This window comes from Nelumbo lutea, chromosome 5 (genome assembly GCF_056320005.1).
Source record: "Nelumbo lutea isolate HS-2025 chromosome 5, American lotus-T2T, whole genome shotgun sequence".
NCBI classification, from domain to species: domain Eukaryota; kingdom Viridiplantae; phylum Streptophyta; class Magnoliopsida; order Proteales; family Nelumbonaceae; genus Nelumbo; species Nelumbo lutea.
The window spans coordinates 2,158,275-2,175,077 of record NC_142688.1 but is presented as its reverse complement, the minus strand read 5'-3'; the positions used below and the strand labels follow the sequence as shown (position 1 = coordinate 2,175,077).

At 36.5% G+C, this 16,803-nt stretch overlaps 1 long non-coding RNA gene and 1 other non-coding gene across 2 annotated transcripts; both read left to right on the top strand.

The window, feature by feature from the left end:
• The first annotated feature begins 1,299 nt into the window (after window positions 1–1,299).
• LOC148849791 (uncharacterized) lies at window positions 1,300–2,394 on the top strand. Its single transcript, XR_016099866.1, has 2 exons — window positions 1,300–1,627; window positions 1,717–2,394. It is a non-coding gene; the product is annotated as an uncharacterized LOC148849791 (long non-coding RNA).
• A 12,734-nt stretch (window positions 2,395–15,128) lies between these two features.
• Window positions 15,129–15,200, top strand: TRNAH-GUG (transfer RNA histidin (anticodon GUG)). Its single transcript has one exon. It is a non-coding gene; the product is annotated as a tRNA-His (tRNA).
• Window positions 15,201–16,803: the final 1,603 nt, after the last annotated feature.

Genomic DNA, 16,803 nt, shown 5'->3' with positions numbered 1-16,803 from the left:
TGACGCACGTCTCTCCGAAATGAACGAAACGTCAGTGCACGTCTTTCTGAAACCGACGATGTGTCGGCGCACGTCTTTCTGAAACTGACAACGCGCCGCACACGTCTCTCTGCAACTGACAACTGCCAGCGCAAGTCTCCTCAAAACGGTAGTGGCGCACTTTTTTGAAAATTAAAAGACCCGCTGTCACGTCCCAGCGGCGCGATTTTTTGAAATTTAAAATAAGCGCACGCTGCCATGCCCGTCAACATTTATAAGCAGTAGGCACGTCTCCCGCCTTTTTCGGACGCTCCAAAAAACTGAAGAACCCTGGCAAAGCACCTCACGTTGTCAAGATTCGAAGAACGGGACAAATCCACCTACCACCTCGCAAACTCCCCGCGCCAGGGCAAGACCCTTGGCGCGAGGAGTGGGGGCAATTGATGAAGGAAGATTTGGCCCGACCTCACAGTTACGCAACACATGGCAAAGGGAGAAACCGGCGGACCAAACTCCCCTACTAGTGGTCCAAATTCCCTACTAGGAGCCCGAACTCTCCCTTCGGCCCCAAACCAGACAGTAACCCGAACTAGCTTGCATGTAACAATTCGGGACACACCTCGCCGAACTGACCTGCCTTATAGCAGTTCGGGACACACCTCGCCAAACTGGCCTGCCTTATAGCAGTTCGGGACACACCTTGTCGAACAGGCCTGCCCTATAGCAATTCAGGACATACCTCCGAACTCAAGACTTCGCCTCGCTCACCACTCCACCACATCGTCCCCAGGACGCCAAAACCAAACAAATCGTACCATGCCTGACACCGAGGAAGTCCGTACCCAAGGGCGGCACACTTGACTGACTTGTGATCTGACGCTTGACGGTCGCGCTCCAAACGACCACCTGCCACCGCCTCCTGACACCGCCATTTCCAGTTACAGAGACGGCTCCAACAAAGAGCAGTGGCGGTTCTGTCCCACTTACAGAGACGGCTCCAACAAAGTCCGTACCCAAGGGTAATCATACCCGACTTAATAAGGGCTTTGGAGTGGGTGCGCGAAATGGTTATAAAAGGCCCCTACCCCCAACAGCTTTGGAGTTATCTCACCGGATTCCCCCCGGAGTTTCCTTATCTTCTCCGTTTCAAGCTCCCCATAGCTCCAGTCAAAAACAAAATCATTGATAGCTAAGACCGGATGGATTGCGCTCCGTATTATTTTTGTTTGTCTGTAATAAGGAACATATTTACGAGCCCAGATTTCTTAATTACTTTTCCTACCCACACTCTTTACATGTGTAGACGACTGCAATGCAATAAGCCAATGACGTTGCCCTCATTAAAAAAGGCTGCGTGCCCTCCCACACGCAAGCGCCTCAACCTCGTGCGGAGCTAATGGGACGGCCGTTACCTCCCATTTCAGTGATTTCGCCCAAAAAAGTGGATTTCACTCCTCCTGTACTCTGAAACTCAGACCTCCCCATCACCTCCTTCGCCAGATCTTGCCAAGAAATCCGACGCCACGATCATTCCAGTAGATACACCATAATTCTCCATCCCTCTCATCTCAATATTCTCAGATATGATTTTGTTTTAGTTTTTTTAACTTTTTTGCAATAGAAAAAACGCAAAAGGGAAGAATCGCCGGTAGGTATTCTCGAATCTGTTCTCTCTTCCTCCTGCAATACTCCACTCTAAATTCACTGATTTGATTTTAACCATGGAATGTCTCGCAGTGCAAAGATAAGAGCAAAATCCATGGTTATTCGAAGAATGAATATGGCGTTAATTAAAACCATAAAAATTGTGTGGCCAGACAAAGCACAATCGTTTCCGTGATCAGAGGGTTGGCGCTGAAGACCTCATAAACAAGTGATGTGTTTCTGTGCTTTAAAGGGAAATCAAGCAGTTGGCTTGTCGAACTAAAAGTTTCATAATAAGGACAAAGAGCTTTCTGGGGATGACACAAAAAGACATCGCTGTCGTTGTTTCGAGCCTTTGAGTCCTAACCAGAGCTAGCACCTGTATCTTCTTCCATTCTGCGTTTCTTTTATTGCAAAAAAGAGGTTAAAAAAACTGAGAAAAACATATTCAAGAATATCTGAGATGAGAGGGATGGGGAGTATATACCTCCGATGTATCTATCGTAATAATCGTCGGCGTTGGATTTTTTGACAAGATCCGGCGGGGGAGGAGATGCCGTGCTCTGGGTTTCAGAGGGCAGGTCGATAGCGTTGGACTGAGTGGCCTACGTGGCCCTCGTTGTTTTGGCCTTGGTGCGTTGGATAAACCCCGTGACCACCGGACACACCGATGGACTAATTGTTTACATTTTGTGTATAATGTAATATACAATATCATTTCTCTTCTATTAATATATTTTATTTTTGTATAAATAAAATGTTTTTTCAAACTAGTCTTTTACGTGGGCTACGAATAAATGGCAGGTTAAAAAGCAAAAACAAATGAAATATATCCTTTCTCTCCTAGAAATCCATTATATTGGTGCTCCTTCACGTTGTTGAATGGTCCAGGGTCTTATATCTAAATCGACGGATGTCGCGATCTAAGCCTTCTATTTTATTAAGTATTTTCAGCCTGGATCAGAAAGTGAGAATTCTGCAGCGTGTGTATCTCTACTCCCTTAAAAAGAAGAGTTTCCCCTTTCTCTATACAATCAACTTCTTTTTTAAAAGGAGTGAAAAGAGACTGCCTCCCGTATTGTATCGGTCTGATGCGCAATACTACTTTATATCTTTTTTTATTTTTCTCGAAAAAATAAAAAAGAGAATATTTGATTTGATTGATAACTATGTCATAGAAGTAATTTATCTGTGGTTTTTCCACAAAAAACAGAAAAGAGAATATTTGCTTTCACGTATACATAGATCTGAAGTTTTTTTTTATCATTATTTTATTTTTATTGATGTTTTCGTGCTGAGCTTTTCTTTTGGGAAATGTGCTACCATTAATCACAGTCATTTGCTGATTCATCTAAGAGAACACCTGCACACAAAAAGTAATTTTTATTTAATTTCTTTTTACAAACATACATCGAATGAGTTTAAATCTGAGTTTCTGGGTATTTGTTTTGAAAACCGAAACTCAATTCTTACGTACATTTGAGTTTTTGTCTCATCAGTGCTTGGGATTTGATAATTGTATTGTTCCCTTTTTTATAAGAGCCTTACCTTTTTCGTCTGAAGATACAATTAAAGTCAAATTTTATTTGTTTGCTTAACTTAGATGATGTATGATTAAGATCTAAAAGCTTTACATTTTATTTGCTAAGCTTTACTTTTTCCAACGTTTTAAAAATTCTGCCCTCACTTTTTTTTTTGTGAAATTTGTTTAAGATCTATTCACATATTTAACTTGTTTGTTATACGAAAACTTGCGGTGGTATTGAATTAGAGTACGGAGCATTTGGATAGTCGGAGTTGAATCATAAACAAACCTAAGTTCCTCTAATTTTTCATTTATTTAATTTTAATCATGAGTGGTTCTTCTTCTTCCGCTGTTAATGTTGAATTGAGCAAAACTGAATAATTGAATAGAACAAAATGCTTTTGTTGATAGTAATTATGCTAAATTTTTTAAAAAAAACAAAATTGCTAGATTTAATATGCTTACATTCATGGAACCTGATATTGAGTTGATTTTTGAAGAATACAAGTATGCTAAAAATATGTTCAATGCTATTATTGAAACTTATGAAAAAGTTACTGAAACTTATGTACAATTATTGATTGAGAAATACTATGCATGTACATAAAAGAAACAGATTTTGTAGTAGATCATATTAATAGCATGAATATGATAGCTAAGGAACTTGCTGCATCAGGAAATCCCATTCCTAAAAGAATACAAATCTCTACTATATTGCATAGCTTACCTAATTCATGGGAACCAGTAGTTATTTCCCTAAGCCTTTCTGTATCTAATCTGAACTTAAAAAGTCTCACTACATTATTAGCATTAGAAGCTGAAAGGAAAAACAAAAAGAAAACAAATCAAGCTATGATGGCTAACACTAATACTATTACCACTAAGATAGATAACAACCCGATAGGAGAAGGAAAGTATAAAGGAAATTTTAAAGGGAATAACAAGTGGCATAAAAAATCTAATTTTCAGAAAAAAATTCAAAAAGAAAGTAACTTGTTATAATTGTGGAAAACCTGGACATACAAAACCTAATTGTAAGGAGCTCAAGAAAGAAGGAAATAATAATTATCATAACAAAAACAACTATCAAAATAATAACAAAAACAATAAGAACTATGGAACTTCTGGAACTAGACATTATTTGTGTTATTTCAGAATCCCTCATGACTGATTCAAATCAATTAGACCGGTAGATAGATTCAGGCTTGACTCACCATGTTTCCAATAATAGGGAATTGTTCGTGAATTTCAAGGAAATGCAAACTGGAGAACATAAAATTTTCATGGGGAATAACACTTATTGTGATGTGTTGGGAACAGGGACATTAAGAATTCCCATAGATGCCTCTACAAACTTTATTTTGAATGATGTATTATATGCTCCTACAATGAGGAGAAATCTCTTATCTGCCCCTCTTCTAGATGAAAAAGGATTTGAAGTTTGTTTTAGGTTAGGAAAAGTAATTATTGGGAAACATGGGCGTATCCTTGTAAGGGGAGAGAAACTTGATGGATTGTATCGTCTCATTAGTAATAAAACATCTTCCTTTTTTTATTATTCCTTTGCTTGTGATGATACTAATGCTTACACATGGCATTTACGTCTATGACACATAAATAGGGATAAAATGCATAGAATGACATTTAGTGGTCTTCTTCCAAAATGGATATAAACTTTAAACACTGAGAACCATGTTTGAAAGGAAAAATGACAAGATTACCTTTTGGAAAAAGTAAGAAAAGTGAATAATTATTAGACATAGTGCATTTAAGTGTATGTGGGCCCCTAAATGTAAAAACTCATAGGGGAATGGAATATTTTATTACATTTATAGATGATTTTTTTAGATTTGGTCAAATCTATCTTTTAAGACAAAAATCTGAAGTGTTAGGCAAATTCAAAGAATATAAAATTGAAGTAGAGACTCAATTAAGAAGAAAGATAAAAACACTTAGAAGTGACAGAGGAGGTGAGTATATTTCTGATTTATTTGATGAATTCTGTAGAGAACATGATATAAAACACCAACTCACCATTAGGTACACTCCCCAACAAAACGGAGTAGCTAAAAGAAGAAATATGACTCTACTTGATATGGTTAGATCCATGTTAAGTCATTCTTCACTAAGTAATATCTTTTGGGGGAAGCTCTAAATAGAGTACCTACAAAAATTAATAAATTAATTCCCTATGAGATGTGGACTGGTAGAAAACCAAATTTATCAAACCTAAGAGTTTGGGGATCTAATGCCTATATTTGGATTCCAAATCAACATAGAAGTAAAGTAGACAACAAGAGTGTAAGATGCAATTTATAGGTTATCCTGAAAATTCAAAAGGTTTTAGACTTATAAACCATAAATCAAATGGATGAATGAAAGTTATAGAAAGTAGAGATGTACTTTTTGAAGACCAAATTGAAACTCTAGATAAAAAGAAATTAGTAGAATTATTTGAAAATAATGATGGGGAAGAAGGAACTACCAATAAAACTTATTCAAATGATAACCCAAATGAAAATCCAAAAGAAAAGGAAAGTACAATAACAATAATACAAGGAGAGAGAACTTCCCCATCCAAGTATAGAGACTATTATACTTTCTTAAACTATGATGAGAGTTTGATAAATGAATGTGAAACACTAGACCCAATGAATTTTCAACAAGCCATGAATGCATATGACAATGAAAAATGGAAAGATGCAATAAATGAAGAATTAGAGTCTATAGAAAATAATAATGTATGGAAGATAATTGATTTACCATCTGATAGAAAACCAAATGGATACAAGTGGGTGTTAAGAAAGAAACTAAAAGCAAATGGCACTATAGAAAAATATAAAGCAAGACTAGTAGCAAAAAGATACAATCAAATAGAGGGAATAAATTATGAAGAGACATATTCTCCTGTAGCAAATTTCACATCTATTAGAATGATAATGGCCTTAACAACCCATTTTGACTTAGAAATATGTCAAATGGATTTAAAACTACATTTTTATATGGAGAACTAAATGAAAAAAATCTATATTACTCAACCTGAAGGTTATACAATTAAAGGAAAGGAGGACAAAGTTTATAAACTCAAAAAATGCTTTGTATGGTTTAAAGTAATCTCCTAGGATGTGGTACTTTACTTTTCATAATGTTGTTTTGAAAATGGGTTTTGTTCCCAATTCATTTGATCACTGCATATATACTTTGAATAATTGGAGTTCTTACATAATATTATTCTTATATGTTGGTGATATTTTAATTGTTGGGAATAATTTAAAAATGATAGAAGAAATGAAGGATTGGTTGAATTTTAACTTTGAGATGAAAGACATGGGTGATGTAAGTTTTATCTTAGGAATTAAAATTGAAAGAGACAGAAAATCTAGAATGATATGTCTATCTCAATAATTATATCTAGAAAATGTCTTAAAGAAATTTAGAATGGATTCAAGTAACCCAATAAGAACTCCTATTGAAAAATGAACCAAATTATCAAAAGAAATGATGCCATCTACTCAAGAAGAGTATGGGGAAATGAAAAATAAACCATATGCACAAGTTGTTGGGTGTATAATGTATGCTATGTTGTGTACTAGGCCAGACTTAGCATTTACTGTAAGTCTTGTGAGTAGATACCAAAGCAACTCAGGAAAGTTGCATTGGAAAGTAGTTAAAAGAATATTGAGATATATACAAGGAACAAAACATTATAAATTGACATATCAAAGCAACGAAATAGAGTTAATAGGCTTTTGTGATGTTGATTTTGTAGGAAACTGTAATGAAAGAAAATCAATAACTAGCTATATTTTCCTTCTTGGTGGAGGAGCAGTTTCTTGGGGAAGTAAGAAGCAAGAGTGTGTGGCAAGACACACCATGGAAGCTGAATTCATAGCTTGTAGTACAATTGCTATTGAAGTTGTATGGTTAAAAAGATTCTTGGAAGACTTAAAGTTAGAAAGTATGCCAAGCAAGTCAATCACCATCAGAAATGATAATCAAGCTGCAATTCAAACTATCAAAAATGGTGAAGTTGGTCCTAAATGGAAACATATTGAATTACAATATCATTACATCTTTGATGTGCAACAGAAAAAGGAAATACATATTGAATATGTGCCTACTAAAGAATTGATTGCTGACCCTTTGACAAAACCATGCATTGTTGGTGATTTTAAGAGGCACACGTGGTCAATGGGTCTAAGAAGCAATTAGTAAGAGGGTCTCATCTAAGGACAATACGGCCAAGTGGGAGATGTTGGATTGAGAGGCTTATGGCCTTCGTTGATCTAGCCTTGGTGTGTTGGACAAAGTGTGGCCCCTGGATATAGCCACACACCAATGGACTAATTGCTTACACTGTGTACAATGTGATACACAATATCACTTCTCTTTTATTATATTGTATTTTATTTTCATATAAATAAAATATTTTTCCAAACAAGTCTTTTACACACTTTCACATGTACACATTTGTTGGGCCAACTCTATCCAATGTTTATAAACGTTAGGAGTAGAGGAGTTGGCAAGAGTGGTTGAGAAAAGTAAGGCTTTAATCCCCACTCTATGAGACACCAGTCTCATCCTGATTGGAGCCGAAGTAAAAGTGAGGATAAATGGCAGGTTTAGAAGCAAAAGTGGTTACCTATATTCAAGGATGTTCCCAATGTACAAATTCTTCATGCAGCTATAAATAGGAATGAAGAATTAGGGAACTTGCACAAGTGAAATATATATTTTCTCTCCTGCAAACCCACTATAGTGGTGCTCCTTCAGGCTATTGAATGGTCCAAGATCTTGTATCCTGAACCGACCGGTGTCGCGATTCGAGCCTTCCATCATCATCAAATCCATCTTGCTAGGTGTTTTTAGATAGGAGTTAGAGACCGAGATAAAGATTGAGATTGACTTTTTTGGGTGAAATGGGAGCTAACCACCATTTCATTAGCTCCCCACGAGACTGAGATGCATGCGTGTGGAAGGACACGCGGCAACTTCTAATGCGTGTGGAGATGCATGCGTGTGGAAGGACACGCGACAACTTCTTATGGGGAGAACCCCATTCACATTTTCAAGTTGTTGGATGTGGACAATAAAGCTTTTTCAGGACTATTAATGGATCGGTTCACCCAACCTAATTGAACTGATTACTCTGGTTCTTCTTTCATGATTTTCTCTAGATTAATAATTGAGTTTTTTTTATTCTTGTTTGTTTTAAATTGATTATTTTGTAAAATACATAAGGTTTTTTAAAATTTTTAAAATTTTTATTATATTTTATCTTAAATGATAAATATAGTTCACTATTTTACTCTCATTTTTATTAAGGTTATATTATCAAAATTCAAGTTTTAAATTATTAAATAAATAAATAAATAAATATAGGCCTCAGAATAATCGGGTCTATCCAGTCAGACCTGGTTATTGTTACTATGTAGAATGCTTTTAGATCCATGATTTCATCTTAATTAATAATCAGTTCGGAATTAGGACACCCAGTCCAACCCATTGACAACCCTTAGTTTTTTATTGGACTTGGGAAAGGTTCAATCCCTTTAAACTTTAATAGAACCCATGGTTTTGAAAATTGGACTAGATTGGATGGTTGGACTGATTGACCTGGGAATTGGTCAGATAATCAGTTTTATTTCATCATAAAATCGCTTTTTGGCCAAAAACTATTGATTTGTTTAGTGATATGTTGGCTCAAGTAGTCAAACTATTAATTCGTCGACCCGGACAACATTTTTGCCCATTTTTATTTTATTTATTTTTCAAGTCAGAATGGACTGTCCATTTAAACCAGACGGTCAGACCGTTTGGCCCATAATCAATCCCATAACGGTTTTGTGTGCAGTCTAGTTTTTTAAACCTTGACAAAACCTCAACCAGAAAAGTTTGAGCCCGGATCTCCTACCCACGTTTATCACAACCACACAAGGAGAACATCTCATCCTTTGCATAGTATTATGCAGGGGGAGATGTTCCCAATTCACATGGAGTGGTGTATTGTGGGTAGGCGTGGGTAGGAAATCCAGAGTAAAAAAGTTTAACGTAAGATCTAATCAAATAGGAACATATTAGATTAAATTGAGAAAGCTTTCAAATTCAAGTTCAAACAAATCCGACACCATTTGCAGCTTTTAGTATGATCCAAATAAAGTTTAGACAACAACCCATTAGAAGTGTAAAGTGGGCTGTGTGGGGCACAACTCACCCCGTGTCGTTCTCCCCACTGGAAATTTTGGGGGTTGGCCCGACATGGTCCACTGTCCATGCCCAAGTGGGCCCTAGGCTGAGCCATGCCGAGCTACAGGCCGTGTCGTGGGCTTAGACCATGCTGGGCTGGGCCACAGAGTGGGCCTTGGGCCTAGGCCGAATCGGGCTGCATTGTTTATTTTTTTATTTTTTTATTTTTTTGAAAAATTTGATTTCTTTTCTAAGTAAAATTGTAAAACTAAAATATTTAACTTTCCTATGAACTTTGGGAATTAGGAACTATTTAAAAACTTAAGAAATGATAAATCTAAGTTATTTAAGACATAAATGAAAAAAAATACTTAACCAAATTGAAATAAGAATGATGGAATAACAAATTGAAAGAAAAATAGGAATTTTATTTAAAATTGAGTGGTACAAATTAGTGAATTACAAATACAATGATTGGATCATTGCATACTTGGATGAATGGAATATAAAAATGGAATAAATTAATAAAATATAAAAAATAAATATGGTTACAAATTGAAAATACAAAATTACATTGTTAAAAAATAAAAAAAATATATATCAAAGAAATTAAATAAAAATTAAAAATTTTACAATAATTTGAAAAAATGAAAATTCTACAAGTTGTCAGATTCATGAATCATCATCATGACTTTCATCATCTGCTTCAGGTGAAATGTCCGATGTCGTATCATGCCCTCCCTTGTCTTGTAATCTATCTTCTACATCTAGCCATCATTGAAGTAGATGCACATCTCTATGCTCTCATCGTTAATGCAGCTTCTTTTGTCATCCAACACCCTGTTACCTGCACTAAAACAAGAATCCGGTGGAACTGTAGACACCGGAGGGGTTAGTAGATCACGTGCAATGGTGGCGAGAATCAGATAGTTTTTTGAGTGTTCACTCCATCATGCTAAAATATAAAAATTATTTGATACTTCACCTAAATTAGAAAAATTTGCTTGCAAATAAAAATTAAGTTCAGTAAATGAACTTGTTGTAGAACTAGTAGATTTATGCCTTCTACTTATTAAATAGAAAAGATTTTCTCTTCTATTTCTGGGTTCAAAGTTAGAAGGAGAAGAAGAAGAAGATGACGATGAATTTCCTACAATTTCAGATTCATACAAATTGTACATTTCAAATAATGAGTTATTAATTTTTTCATTTTAATTTCCTATATCAATATTCATATTTTCATAATATGTTTCAAGTAAAATATCTAAACCATCTTTTCCATCATAGGGTCTAATATTGTAGCTAAACAATAAAGGGGAGAAATGTTCTCCCAATATTTTTTAAATTTATTTTCCATAATTTCAACAATACATTGAAATTGTGGATTATTTCTATGTTTGGAAAAACAATCACTAATTACCATTAATTGATACGATAAATTACAACTAGTTGGATAATAAATTCCAGATAATTCATTTGTTGCATTATAAAAAGGTTTAAAAAATCTCTTATACAGATTGCCATTTCACAGTCTTCCTTCAATATCATATCATTAGGCATTTTTAAATTATACAAATTAGAAAGAATTTGTTTATGAGATATACAACTTTCTAACACACCATAGTTAGAATTCCACATATGCTTTACATCTAATATAAAATGTTTATATTTTAAACCACAATTTTGGTATAAATATTTAAAATCTTGTTTTCTTGCCCTTGAACTTTATATATATATATATAATATAATTTCTAATTTTTGAAATATGATTTGAAATAATATTCAAGGCATCTTGAATACATAAATTTAAGATGTGACATGCACATCTAATATGAAATAATTTACCATTTAAGCATGGTTTTAATTGAGATTTTAAAATATTTATTGTAGAATCATTATTGTTAGTGATGAAGGATGATTTGACCTGATCTATGAAACGACGACACGTGGACACTGATCCGACGTAAGCGACAGTTCAGCATTGCGGCCCAGTACAGCTAAGTAACGGGCCCATAAAGCAGCTTGCCACATCATATTGCGCAAAAGGAGGAACTCGCCACGACGCAAGCTCCGGGTTCCCCGAGCTACCCCCAAAGAGATATTCCGAGGCAACTTCAGCTCGCAAGCTAAGAAAACCAGCTCGCCCAAGCTCCCAAGTAGACAAGTCATCCCGATGACTAATTCTACTAAGGGTACTCCTGAAGTATTCCGAGCTTGTTGCAAAGTAACTCGTGAATGAATCGCACGAGCATTCCGCAAGAAGCTTCTATCTGACAGGCCGTACCAATCAGGCTGCGCCATATCCCTTACTGATGGCGCAGTCCCTATCTTTCGTTAGTCTACGCCCACGTCTCTCAGTAGGCGGAGGCGTGCCTGTCACTTTGGAGACGTGTCACTCGCCCGAGTAAGGAGTACGTCGCAACGGCCACCTGCGCAGCCCTGGCAGGTAACGACTGTGGCAGGGGGCCCAGTGGCGATTATGCCCGATCTCACAAAGAGCGCCCCTATAAAAGCCCTCAGGGCAGAGGAGAAACTTCTTCTTGAGACCTCCAATCTCTCGAGTATAGGAAAATAGTGCGACCTCCACTCTTAGCCTTTGTTTTTCCCTTTATTTCCTATACACAATACTAACTTAAGTATCAGAGTATTCCCACCGGGTAAATCCCCGGGAATCTTTCCTTTCATCTTCTCAGGTGCCGTTCATTGCCAATAAGGAGCCAGTCAGCAGTCAGCTAGGAGTGCCTGGATTGCGCTACATCAGTTAGCATTATCAAAACTAATAGCAATGAAAAGTATTTAAAATACTTGCAACAATAGCTGGGCCACTACGTGGCCATTCAAGCCTAGTAAAACTTAAAATTCCTTTATTCAAAAGCCAATTTTCATCAATGAAATGACCGATAACACAAATATAACTAATATTAAATTTGGATGCCCAAACATCCGAAGTAATCGCAACTTTAGAATTAAGATTTGCTAACAAAGAAATTAAATTTTGTTTATATGAATAAAAAATTTTTAAAGCATCACTTCTTATAGTATTCCTAGAAACTTTTTTATATTGTGGATTTACAGAACTACACAACCATTTTTCTAGCTCTAGATCTTCAGCTAACATAAATGGTTGTTGTACATGTACAATATGCTTAGCAAGTTCTTATCTCATTTTTTCTTGTGAATATCTAAAACTATCAAAACTAGTCTCCCTCCCAATTTGTGTTTTGGTTGTTTCTCTCCCTTCATCTTCCTCTCGCTCATGTGTGAGTAGATGTCTACTCAAATGACCCGTACCACCCTTGCTATAATAACTAAAGTCTTTCCTACATTTTTGGCAAACGCCCCCTTCCCCTCAATATCCTCCACTTTGAAAATTTTCCAAACCGGGCTACTCAGCTTAGAAGCCCTCATTTTCCCCCTAGTATCACTACTACTAGGGGTGAAAGTTCCACTTCCATCGACATAAAACGCATCGGCATTAGTGTTAACACTAATACTATCGTGATGCGATTGAATGTCATCCATGGCGAACATGTTGGGGAATCAGTTTTGAGAAGGGTCGGCTATTTTTTTTTAATTCTAAAAAGAAAAAAATTAATCTAATTCGATTTACCCGGATTGTCAATTCAAAATCCCAACTTGATTTCAACGGTTGAAGCCTTTCAACTTCCAAGCCTCCCGAATTGAGATACTTGAGTTGGTTGAGCAAGCCTTCTTCTTGTTGTAAGTCGAAACTTTGACAAAAGTTGAGACATGAGAATTGGAAAATGCAGAATCGGACAATCAGCTAATCAAAATTTCTCAGATTGCAGTTAATTGAGAATGTATGAGTATAGAGAGAGAGAGAGAGAGAGAGAGAGAGAGAGAGAGAGAGAGAGAGAGAGAGAGAGAGAGAGAGAATTAAGAGAATTGTTGAATTGGTGTGATGAGAATGGTGGAGGATAGGGCTATTTATAGGAATTGAACATAATTCAATTACCCCAAATACCCAAAAAACTATTTGTTTTTTAGTTGTTAGGAGGGGTATTTTGGTTATCTAAAGTTACTTATAACTTTACTCAAAGTACCCCCTAAACTAGTTGTTATATAGCTATTGAGGGGGGCATTTATGTCATTTTTTCAACCCCCATAAGCAAAATACAAAAATACCCCCCCTAATATGGTTGTTTATAGCTGTTGGGGGCGGGGGGAGGGGGCATTTTCTATAATCCTCCCAAAAGTTGAAACCAACCGTTGGGCCCCTTTGGGAGGGGGACCCAATGGCTATATTCCCAGGTGGGCCAAGCGCGGCCCATTACGAGCCTGGCGGGTTGTCCTTCGTACCGTGTCGCGAGTTGGGTTATGCCGGCATGCGGGCTGTGAGCAGCATGGCATGTGTTGTCGTATAGTGCCGTGCCGTGTCGGCCCATGGGCCTCAAACCCCCGGCCCAACAAGGCATGAACCTCCGTGTCGGGCCTGGTACGACCCGTTAGCCATCGTGCCAGACCATGCCAAGCCTGTCCAAAATCATGCCGGGTCGCGGGTGGCCCAACCCAATTTACATCTCTACAACCCATGAACGAGAAAGTTGAGTTTCATCTAGATCATATTGACTTTTGGTTTAGACCCTTCGCTCAAGTTGTGACCATCTAACTGTGGGTCTCGCTCATACATACAGGCAACTAGGCAATTATCAGTCTCGTGTCATTCACCCAAGGCAATCTCTGAATTCTTTTCTTATCAAAAAGCATATGCTTATTTTTTAATCAAAAAATCCACTTGTATGCAAATTTATTTCTTTTTTATTGATGTATTTTTACATCTTATTATCAATGTAAATATGCATTGATCTGTCATTTGTTAATATAAAAATGTAATGTTATAAAAAACAAGCAAAAGTGAACCTGAGTGCAAATTTATCCTGAATCAGGATTTACACTCCATTTGCATCGTTTCCAAAGACAGCCTTTTGCTCGATTTGGGAGGAGTATAAATACAAATATGTAGATTGCAAAATCTTGTATTTTCTATTATTTTTGTATTTATACTCCTTCAAATTCGGAAAGAGTATAAATATAGATAAATACAAAATGATTCAAAAATACAAGTTTTTACACTCTACATATTTGCATTTATACTCTTTCCAAATTGAGACTTTTATTATTGCAAAATACCATTAAAAATGCAAATGGAAAAGGGAAAAAGGGAGATAGGAGAGAGGGTTGTGGGTGGGTCGAGAATCGAGATAATAACGAGGGGTGGTCTGAGTTGAAGAAGATAACATGAAAAGGAAAACAGGGATTCAATGACTCTCCAATAGTGTATAACGAGGGATGGTCTCACCATGGAAACAGAGTTTGTCCATACAAAAGAGCCTTTCTAATCTAAATTTAGTTTTGGAGTCAGTAACTTAAAAATGACTTCAATATTAGTACCTCTCACCGTGAAATAGAGAGGGAAAGCCGATATACTCCAAGTGAGGAGTCGAGTCATCATAACAGAAGGCATGTATATGTTGAAGTTGTCACCCATAATTTTGCTTCAATCTATACACTATTTGACTTAAAAATTAAGCCCACGATTTGGTTAACCGCTACCAACAGATCGAAATAATGAGAAAAGAGCTAATCATCTATGTAGAAAAGGCAGGGTCTCACACAGAGATACTTCGCCATCAAGTTCTCTTATTTTTTGCCATTTAGCGACTTGTTATGAATTCGTGGTTGCGCGAGCTCGGTTGGGCTTCGATTGGTTGTTTCCAATTAGTTTTACGATTTTCAGATTACTATTAAAAATCCTACCGGTGTTTATATGTCAGTGGCTGTAGTTTAGTGGTAAGAATTCCACGTTGTGGCCGTGGAGACCTGGGCTCGAATCCCAGCAGCCACATTTTATTTATTTATTTATTTTTTATCACTTCATCTGCCGCTGAAGGCTTGTTTCTCCTATTGTTGCTAATTGCTAAGACAAGGTATATGGGAATGAGGTAGTGTATCATTGCTCGGAGAGCTCATGGTGATGACTTTTCTTTTTTTTTTTCTTTTTAATTGGTGATGATTGTTGGATAGTGACTAGTTATGAAACCCTTTATTGGGGACTAATGAAACCCAACCTAACAACAAAGCGAAAATTACAAAATTCTCCAACGAAGAAAATTAAACATCCCATTTTAGACCATTAAAATGAGTAGAAAATTTAATGGATTTGATTTTTAAGCTAAATAAACAAAACTCCTGTTTTAAAGCCGGCTTCTCAGATTTTCGGTATCATGTGGGAATCTGTCTCTTAATCTTAGAACCCGTACGTCCATCTCGTTTGATTTTGTAGTTTGCTCCAGTATTATACAGAGAATGAGAGAACCATGAACCATCTATGCTCAATCCCTTCCATCAAGTTTCACTCAAAAGTCAAACCCACTTCGTCTTCCTCCAGTCTGTGCTGGGTTTTTTTGATTGCCAACGTACTAAAAAACGAAGCACAATGGGAATTTCAATCATCAAAATACATAGTTTTACATTTTACATATTTGTATTTATATTCTTCTTTCAATAATGGAACGGACGTGTTCGTATAGTAAGAACTGATCAAAGAATGAGGCTTAATAATTTGTTAGAATTGAAAAGGAAAGTTAAATAATTAACCTAAAAAGGTAATATTAAAATTTTTAAATTATTCTTATGATTTAGTAAATTGATTAATTCTATCCTTATTATTTATATATTATCTTAAATTATCTTTATCGTTTTTTATAATTATCTAAAACCATTCTTATTATTAATTTTCTATCACACTTTGTTTACATATAGCATGTTTGGTATAATTTTTAAAATTCCAAAAGTATCTTTTGCAACTTGATGGTCGGTCTAAATAATCAGATAATGATGAATCAGAGACATCACGAGGTCCAGGCATTATCCAGATCGGTGGTGATCACCTCGATTGCCATCAAGGCGGCTTGCTCCTTCAGGCCCAATGAACTGACCTCGAGAAGGCACAGTAAACGCCCCAAACCCCCTTCTTCGAATCACTGGAGGTTACAAGAACAGAGACAACCACCGTTGCTTTCTCTCGGCAATTACCTTGACTACCATGACGGCCTTCTCCTTTGCTCTAGTCTAAATCTTTGTACTCTACGTGATGCGATAAATGTGTGTAGCCGAAGGCCCGAAGTCGACGACCTATTCTTTCAAGGCCAGATTCTTCCTTTACGACTCTCTATCATCTCCGATAGCGGATTAGCCGGATTTCATCAAGATACCCAGAAGATTAGTACTTGATATTCGAGCTCAGAGTCCTTGGAGCATAGTTCTTCGTGTGGCTTCACTAGTGTGAGTAGGAATAGAGCCATTTTCATACCCACCCAAATTCTAACAAACTGAGCGCGTGGCGAATTCAAATGACAAATCAAATTCCGGAATGAAGTCTAAACAGTCAAATTTAAGTAGAATTGGTGGCAAGAGCTACAGATGTCCAGCTATTAGCTCAACTCCTT